Source organism: Trachymyrmex septentrionalis, unplaced genomic scaffold (assembly GCF_001594115.1).
Source record: "Trachymyrmex septentrionalis isolate Tsep2-gDNA-1 unplaced genomic scaffold, Tsep1.0 scaffold83, whole genome shotgun sequence".
In the NCBI taxonomy this organism is placed as follows: domain Eukaryota; kingdom Metazoa; phylum Arthropoda; class Insecta; order Hymenoptera; family Formicidae; genus Trachymyrmex; species Trachymyrmex septentrionalis.
Window position 1 is genome coordinate 3,403,805 of NW_017306018.1, and position 9,741 is coordinate 3,413,545.

Below are 9,741 nucleotides of genomic sequence, written 5' to 3' on the forward strand. Positions count from 1 at the left end.
ATTTCAAATATTAATACAGTAAAATGTGAAGATATAAATGGTAAACAATATAAATATTTTTAATCGGTAAATGCAATCGCGATGAATATAACTATTTTCTTAAATTCACTTACTATTTATGTAGTAATAATGACTAAAAAGATATAATGAAAACCAATGATTTTTAAGCAGTGACTACTGATTAGCACTTAATTGCATAATTGATTACATTTGTACAAACAAATGGAAAATTGATTGAAGCAACTATAAATATACGTCACGAAAAATGACTATAAATTCTAGTTAAATTATGGAAATTGCAATAATTTTCTTTCTCTCAGTTTCGTTTTCAGAGAGTTCGAAAGCGCAATATAGAACGACGAATTACGTGCGATCGAATTAAGTTTAACGATTGTTTCAGTGAACACCCGCTCGCACATTTCCGTGTTGCCTACGTTGAAACTAACGCACGCGAAACACGTAGAATTTTGTAGGAAGTGATTAGAATTTCAGCTGCGTAAAACCATTACCAGACTTCCTCGTACACCCGTTTTCTACACGGGCGAACGAGGTCATATATTACAAGGGACACGCTATAGATACCGGATTCATAATGAATTATCTCCCCGATATTGAATACGTTGCGAAAAATATATCAAACTCGCGCGAATTTCCGGCGGCTGTTCGAAAGAGTGGTGAATTGTAGAGAAATTGTAGATGTGTGATTAAATTTTAATGCAAAACAACTGCTATTCTACATAATTGTAAGAAAAATGTAACAACGTTAAAATCCCGCTACAATAATAAATATTCAACGTAATATGGAGATAAAGGTTGAAAGAGGAAAAGGTGCACAAGATGCAATTTTAATAAATGTTTGCGATGTCACGTAACCGTTATACGTACTTGTTATACACGTGTAACAGCATCATTCGGATCTCGCTCTATATATATATATATATGTGTGTGTGTGTGTGTGTGTGTGTGTGTGTGTGTGTGTATTAATAAAAATGCATAATAAAGTAGAACGGCCAAGAACGATATATAAGATAACATTGACACAACACAAATTGATTCTGAAATTTATCTCTCGCGTTTCCCCAGCGATTCCTCGCGACCTCATGCTCCGGTTATTTTACATAAACGTAATTTTACGTCTTTTTGCGTATTACGAAACGCGTAATTTGACATGAGGATTTGGAGAGAAAAAGAGAGTCACGGTGGAAAAAGCTTCGGAAAGCACCGAGGTAGGCACCGGCCGGACACGGGAGTGAAAATAACAGAGAAACAACGCGGCGCGGCGCAGCGGGATGTGATGCGCAACGGTAATATAAAACAATACGACGAACGCGCGGGAAACAATACGAAATTGCAGAAAAATGAGCGGTTGAAGTAGAAACCGAAATTACACCCGGCCGTTCTTTCTGATTTATCCGCGAAGCGACAGCGACGCGACAGTTAAACGTATCCTGCGGATAGACGTATAATAGCGTCGCTTCTCGACTGCGATTTTATGTGTTGAGGTTTACGAAAAAATTAGCGAAATCAGCACCGCGGCGCTTTCATAAGTTCCGACAATAAAACTGCGAGCTTCGCGCAAATTCGTAGGCGTTCAGTATAGGGCAGACACGTAGAAAGATATATTATAATGCCCGACCCACGAATAGTAACACGGAAAGATACCGGCACGTATCCGGGTGTGCGTTCCTGTTGAATCGGTTGCTTTCTCATCCACATAAATCTGTGACTGTGTCGTAGAGACTAACCAGAATCAGAAAGTTCCTTCCATCACCCTCCCGTTACGATTCGATTGCGTGAGCGAGCACACGTAAACAAACGCGCGTTCTCTCTGTTTCTCTCTTGCGGACAATATGGCAGGAAGTTTCGCAAAAATGACGTTTCCGGAGGCAATGGAGACTCGACTTTTTCCGGCAGATGCGCGTCGCATGGGTAATTAGCGTCGGTGTCATTTCATTGAGTTAGATCATCCATCGATATCCGTCTTTTGTGTCGTCGAAGCAACGGCTTTCTGAATGACTGAAAGACATGGAATAATGTGATATGTCGATCGATATCAACATGGAAATATCATGTGGAAAAATTGAATTGTGTAAGAAAAGAATTTTGTTGGACCGGCAAAATAACGCAAGACGCTCGAAATGGTTGCTAGAATGTTAAAACTTGCTGCAGCATTGCTCATCATGCCTCGAATTACTATATAATTATTTAGGTCTTCATAGTCTATTCTCATTTGAAAACAGTCTTGAGTAATGCCTTAAGATGTTGATACGACACTGTAATTGGCTTATAACATCTTAAGACTTTGCTTAAAACGGTATTAAATGTAAGACTATGAATTTACTGGCCTTAGAAGACAAGAAAATTATTTTCAGATTTATATCTAACTAAATTTTAGATTTCAGCAAAATCTTTCTTTTTCTATGATTTAAAAAGATTATGCGTTAAGATTATAAAGTAAGATTATGCCTTAAGATTATAAAGTTTACTATAATTCATTATTTCATTATATCCCTTATTTCAAAGTGACACAACCCTTTCAGCGCCACTACTGCCCGTTTCAACCAATGCAGATTAATTTTAGTCTCGGTTCAATTCTTAGAGAGAGAATTAGACAAAAATTAACAGTTAGTCGAACTAACAATGAGATTAAAATTAAACCACATTAGTAGAAAAGGGCAATAGTGGATGTAAAGATTAATGATTGTTGCGACGCAAAAACAACAGTTTCCACACACTTCTGATACGCAAACAATCATCGAATTTCTGGCAATTCTAAGAAAGAAAAAAGAAAGAAGGCTACACGGTGAATCTCATGCCGTCGTATCGTCCTATCTCTCACGCGCCGTGACCTGAAATTTCCTTTGGAAGATTAGATCATCTTCTACAAAATTGCACGCCGCAATTGCACTGGCGATACAAGACGTTTCAACAAAATGAACGCACGATACTGGAACTCTATCGTCTAGCAAGCAGAGATAGGCTGCAAAATCGCTAACACAGCTCACAGATTGCAATTACAGTTACGTGGGCTGGATTTACGTTTCACATCTTGAATTTTCGTGAAGGATCTCTTCATGCTCGTGCAGATTTCTTTACAGAAATCTGAAAATCTACGATGTTGCAAAATTTTATGTTCAAAGTAAAGTTTTAAATATTATTATAATTCGTAAGGATAAAAGAAAGATTGGCGGACAGATATTACAGATAAATCCAGATTATTACGAATCGTCAAATCTGATCGAGTCTGATCCTTTCAATTTTTCCGTCTGTTCGTTTGTTGTTGCATGGATCACGCACGTCGAAATTATTCCCTTCTGACGTGGAAAAAAATGTAGGAATCTCGATAACGGCGCAACTCTTCGACGAGTAGTTTTTCGACAAATCCGTGATGAGTGAAAAAAAGCAACATGATGGAGGCCGATTCCTCCCGCTGATGACCTCGAAGCCAATCGGCAATTTTATGATAGTGTGGTCTCTCGTGTTCGCATTTGTGAGAACGAGAGAGGGAGAGAGAGGGAGAGGGAGAGAGAGAGAGAGAGAGAGAGAGAAGGCGTAGTTGCCAGGTCTCTCATCAAGCTGTAGACCATCCAAATAACGCTCCTCCGGGCCTCTCTCTTCTCTCTCTCTCTCTCTCTCTCTCTCTCTCTCTTGTGGGCTTTAAGGTGACGCGAGCGCGATATGGACATATCCCTTTAAAGCGCCAGCCAGCGATGCAGCAGTGGTGCTCACGATCGATAGCTCGCGAATTGCGTCGAATCTACAAATAGAAATCCACGTTCGCGTGTAGACTATATCCAAGACTACCGTCGATGCGTAATCTACGTAGACAATGCGTAATCTATGCAGACATCACGCACGCAATAACTACACTTTCTCCGCTTTTCTCTTGTTTCTAGAAAACAGAGTTCTCAATCAAATTATGCTCGATTTCACACGAGGTTTCGAATCCAATGGTGCATCTATACGTTTATCGAAGAGAATGAATCCCTTTCTCTCTCTCTCTCTCTGTCTCTCTCTCTCTTCTTCTCTCTCTTTGAGTATTTTAAGCCTATCCCGTAATTGCGTAAGCGTAGTTATAAGTGGTTGTATACGGTTGTAAGAATTGATCCATCATCGTCGAATTTAAGGAGAATATTCAACCAAGATTTTGTGTTGTAATCAATTCTTACAATTATAATCATTTAGAATAGAATTTATGGGGTTTTTTTTTTTGCAAGTTTTCTCCTCTTATCTATACACTCTAGATCTAAATTGCCTCTATCCAATTTTCATTGCTCCTGTTCTCGTCGATATTAGTCATTATATATTATGCAGGTTGTGGGTTGATTCCCAAGTATCACTACACACAGAGAAATACCAATCTATTGTTAAGAAAAATGATTACTCAATTTACTTTCTTTCTTTTAAGTAACAGCTATCTTTGAGAGATAATTTTCTTGATGACAATCTTAATATATATTACTGTGTACCTAAATTAATTAATTTTATTTTAAAGAATATTATAAAACTGATCGAAGAAACGACTTTATATACATTGTAATAAGAGTAAATCGATTTTACTTAAATTAAATAATCTTGACTAAAGCGTATTAAACTTATCAGAATTTAGAATATATTTTACGTGTGTAATGAACATATGATAGATTTGTAAATATATGAACCTTCGAAATACTTGGAACAAATAATTATCACTTGTGTATCAGTTACAACGGATTCCAAGAAAAAAAAAAAAAAAATTGTAGAGCAGCTTTTCTAACAGCACAATTGGCAAAATATCATCGCATCCGCATCGATGCAACCGACATTCACCAGCTTCGAGCATCGCAGTGGATCTGGACCGATTACGAACCTAAGGAGATAACAGGAGATATTACGTGGAAAAGAAGTATAAGAAGAAATTCCGTCGATCCATCCGATGGAGCCAAGTATAAGCATACTCCTCGGTTCCGAGATCAGGTGTGTCGGCTAAAACCTGTTGGCTCACCTTCCTCCTTCCCTTTGTGAACGAGACAGGTGGTTGTAGGGCCCAGCAGCTTTCGAGGAGACTGCACCGACGAGGAGAGAAATGAAAATACAGACAGGATATATAGAGCGGGGGTGACTGAAGGAAAATCTCCGCCAGCGGTTGGGAGGGGGGGGGGAGGAGGGGAGGATCCAATTTTTCCGGTCCGAATGCCGCAGCTCCTCTCGTAAATCCGAGATCGCGATGTAGTGCGGGGCGAGGGAGGAAGGGAGAGGGTTTTATGAGCGGGGGAACGAACAAAGACTTGGCGAACGCGCGCGGCGCGTTCGAGATGCGCGGATTTGCGAAACGCGGAATAAGCGGCCCCATTATCGCGAGCAGGCACGGATGAGTCACGGCTTCATAACCGAGTCTTCGAGTGCTTAACCTCCACTTTTGCAGTTGGACTCGGCTCGCCCTTCCCTTCACGATTTTCCCGGGGGTTATCGTCACGACCGCGAAAGAGAGGACGGCGGCGGCCGTCCAAGTGAATCGGTCGAGCAAGAGTTTCGACCTTTTGCCTCTCTTCGAAAGGAAATCATTCGACCGATCATCTCATCGAATAAATCAAAAAGACGATAGACAGACATTGTCATTTGTCGAATTTGGCTCTAGAAAATTTTCTCCGTGTTTCTAATGTAATTGAATTTAATCTTGGAAAATCAACTCTTTTCAGCTCTTTCTAGCTGTAAGAATTGGAAAAAGATGAAGAGCGAGTTGAATCGAGATTAAAGTTCATTTACATTGGTAGAAAAGAGCATCAAGCGCGAGACCAAAAAAAAGGAACAATTAATAAGATAACAATATATAATTACAAAAAATATCAAAAAAATTCACATTAAGAAAAGAAAATAATAAAAGACACGAATTTACGAGTAATGGCAAACTGATACGTAATACACAAAAAAATATAAAATAATAATTATACATGTTAGGGGCATCAAGCGCAAAAAGAAAGAGAGAAAAAGTAATTAAATCTAAAAGTCTTTATTTCTACGCCTTTATCAAAAACCTACGTAGAATATATAATTACAGACAGATACTTAATCAAATATGCTTTAGACTGGGATTTCTTTCAAACGGTTGCTTCGATATCGCGCGCGTATATCGGAAAGTACCTACAGGCGGTAGTCACGCGACACAAAAGAAGAGAAGAACAAGAAAATTACGAATTCAATTTATGAATTGTAGAGAGCGGAATCCTGACAGTGTTTCTCGGTAAAAGTGCGTGTGCTTTACGCGAAAGAGCGTAAAAGGGCAAAGCAGGTGGAATGTCGAATTCCCTATAACCGCCACAGACCCAATGGGGAGGAGAGGAGGGGGGAGGGGAGGGGGGATAGATTTCGCGCTCTCGCGATTACGTGAGAGTCAAGAGTCCCCAGCTGTGCGATTCGACTGGCGACGAGATCGCAGAAGCGAGAAACGATTACGTCTATTTTCGCGTAAGACGCGCGCGGGATTTCCTACGGCTACGCGGTCGCGAAAAATATGATGTGCCGGATGCACGCATGCGCGTACCGCGTTGGCCGTTCGCGAATCGCGAATCGCGCGACGCCGACGACGCCGGAGTAAGATTCTAGGAGTGCACTGACCCCTTGGCCGCTATGCGAAAGGCGGCTATGTGTAAGGAAAGTGATAGTTGCGAATACGCGCGTCCGATCGCAATAATACGCCCGCGTCGCGTATTATTGCTCCCCCCCCTTGCCTTGAAGCCGCGACATCGGCTTCCTGTTCGATATTGGTGTATTCAGCTGACAGCTGTCCTTTATGAAAACGCCTCCAGCGAGTCGACTTTGTTTCCCCCTCCCCTCCCCCCCTTTCTTTTTTTCCTCTCTTTTTATTTCGTGGAAGTCGACGATAACGCGGATGTGCGTGCACAGGCGCGCGGAATGATTACATCCCTCTCCTTCAGTGATCCAATCTTGCGTGTGCATCGTGACACATATATGTATAGTATGTATAGTATGATCTTATTTATTCGCGGCAAGCACGAAAAAAAAAGTATCGCAAAAATGTGCATTTTTAATATGCATTTATAATGTTGTAATTCCCAATTTTTTGTTTACTCAATAAATATTTTTTCCAAAGAAATATGTATCAAGGTTTATTAAACTTTTCTTCAGTGAGAATAAATGTACTGAATTTCAATAAATATTTATTTGAACAGTACCCTCTACACATTTACTTACAGTTAATAAACTCAGATAATCAAGCGTTGTTTCAGCAAAATCGCGTAAATCTGTAATTGCTTATTATGCTAGCAACTTGCCGTATATTTGGCTTGATTTCGAATATACTGACATTGCAGCAACGCGCAGGCAATAATGTATTGCCAGCAGTTTAATGTCAAGATAGCAGCATCAAAGTTATCTCGCTTTGTCAGCAATATGAAAGAGAATTGTGTAATCCCACAGATTATTACAAGGTTGCCACAAATTTCTCACCCTACAATTCTATAATTTTTGCTTGGTTTTCAGATATAATTTCATAATTTTTCCCTGATGCGCTTTCGATAATATTTAAAAAGTATTTTGTAGTTTCGTCCTGATTTGAAAATCGTCAAATATTTTGTTGAGAGAGCAATTTAACTTAACACTGTAATTAATGTTGACAATACTTACATTTAATTGTTAAGTTGATAGTATTCCAAAACTGCGTATGTGTGAGATGTACGCATATTTACTTTTTTAAAAACCAAGAAATTTTATTCTCCAGAAAATTTTGCAAAACTTGCTGATTTTTCCCTGATACTTCCCATCAATTTCTCCGATACTTCCATGTTTTCTAGCTTTGTGGCATGAAGGCATCAACTTACCAACAAATGCGGACTTGTTACTACAATTCGAACAGCAACACATATTTGTTTGCGAGCAACATGCCATCAACAAGACAAACATGTTGCTCTATCTAGAAATTTTTATTTTATAAAAAAATTATATAGTTCAATCAAATTGATGATTCTTGTATCAGATAAATATATCTTCATATTTAGTAAATATTATACTATAAAATATATCTTTATATTTAGTAAATACTTCATTGATATTATTCAAATAGAAATGATGTATTAAAATTTAATATATCTTTTATTATCGTAAATTTTTTTGTACGACATGTGTGTTATCAATTAATATCTACCAATAATTAATTAAGTGCAATAATTAACACTGTTTTTACATAACATAAACAATATCGATTTGAAAAAAAGTTTAAGTATACCCCATCTAATTAGTATAATAGGAATCATAAAAAAAGTATCCATGCAGCCGCGGTTACAAATTATAGCTGAGAAAAAATAAACCAGCAACTTTCGGAGTCGCCGTTTGAGGGCAGCATGTATCGCGTGGCAACTCCGAGACGGATAATCGAAAAGGCGCTATGAGCACCACCGGTCGACGTGTTGCGGAACACGCGGCTTAATTCGGAAATGGCAATTTCTGCTTTTCCAGCGACAATCAGACGAGAGAGAATGGGAGAGAATCACCGGTCACGTCGTATGCCATAAAACAATGCAAGACATACAAATAAAGTACTTACATGTTCACCTCCGCGTTGCTCCACTGACGTTACGTTCGAACTGCAACCGCCGTATCCAACCGCCAACCGTTGCCAGGACGCGGGAGCTGAGCTTCGTCGTTTTCGTCAAAAGATTCACGACGAATTCACGTCGCGTGTACACCGAGCAACGACACACGCGTGCGTACACTTCCGCGGCGTCGCGACGCCGTACGTTGACACGCGTCAAAGACGACCACGACCGTTTTACCCGTCGTCGGAGCGGAGATGCGCGACCGCACCGCGTAGACGAGCCTGTCAATCGCAAGACAGCCGCATGGCATGGCGACCGCGAGCGCAACTCAGAGCGTACGGCGCTTTAAACGCTACGTCACCGTCTCGGTCAAGCCGCTCATTGGCTGCCGCGGCGGCCGCCGGCCAATCGGACGCGCGCTCACAGAATCGCGCGGGAAAGGCAAAGTGCTCGGTTCCCGTCATTGCCGTCGCGCGCCGAAATTCAACTGCGAATAGCAGGACGCAATTCTTCAACCGGTCGTTCGTTTCGTTGGCGCCGATACTTGAACAAAAGCGAGCGCCGACGGCGATGATCTCCGTGCGAAATTTCGCGCCCAAAAATCTTGTTCCGTTAATTTTATATATCGCATTGAATTATCGCACTAACCGCGTTTCATTTATTTCAAGTAAAACAAAATTGCGTTCGAATTTAAATTGCTGTTTAATTGTTTAGACATCCTGATGAAATTTCGTGAATTGAGTGAAGAAGCGAAGCACTTCGATATCGATATCGGAGATCGATTTTTAAAGTTGATCATTTGTTATTTCGTACTGCTGATAATAGCTAAATTCTTATTCATCTATCTATAAACAAAGTTTTTTTATCAATAAATTCTCAATTTTAGACGACTAATGTCCGTTTACACCAATGTAGATTATAATTGCTTTAATCTTGATACAACTTTTTATTTTTTTCTTTCTTATAGAACTAGAAAAAATAGAGTAAATTGAACTAAGATTAAAGTTAATCCGTGTTGGTGAAAATAAGCATTACTTGAATTAAATAAGTATTAAGTTAATTTAACCTATTTTTAATTTCTTTTTAAAAGAGATCTGTTTGCGTTGCTTGTACATTCAACATCTTCGCTTTCTCTCTTTTCAACGCTCAAATATATATATATAGTTTTAAGTTCAAAATTTTTGGGGATTTCAAGCAACGCAAACAGACC

General features: G+C 39.6%; 1 protein-coding gene across 1 annotated transcript in view; it reads right to left on the reverse strand.

The window, feature by feature from the left end:
- Nucleotides 1-8,805, reverse strand: part of LOC108755060 (inositol-pentakisphosphate 2-kinase) — a 119,301-nt gene extending 110,496 nt beyond the window's left edge. Inside the window, exon 1 of the mRNA XM_018497804.1 lies at nt 8,540-8,805. The gene's annotated coding sequence lies outside the window, so the exon portion shown is untranslated. The remainder of the gene's footprint in view (nt 1-8,539) is intronic.
- Nucleotides 8,806-9,741: the final 936 nt, after the last annotated feature.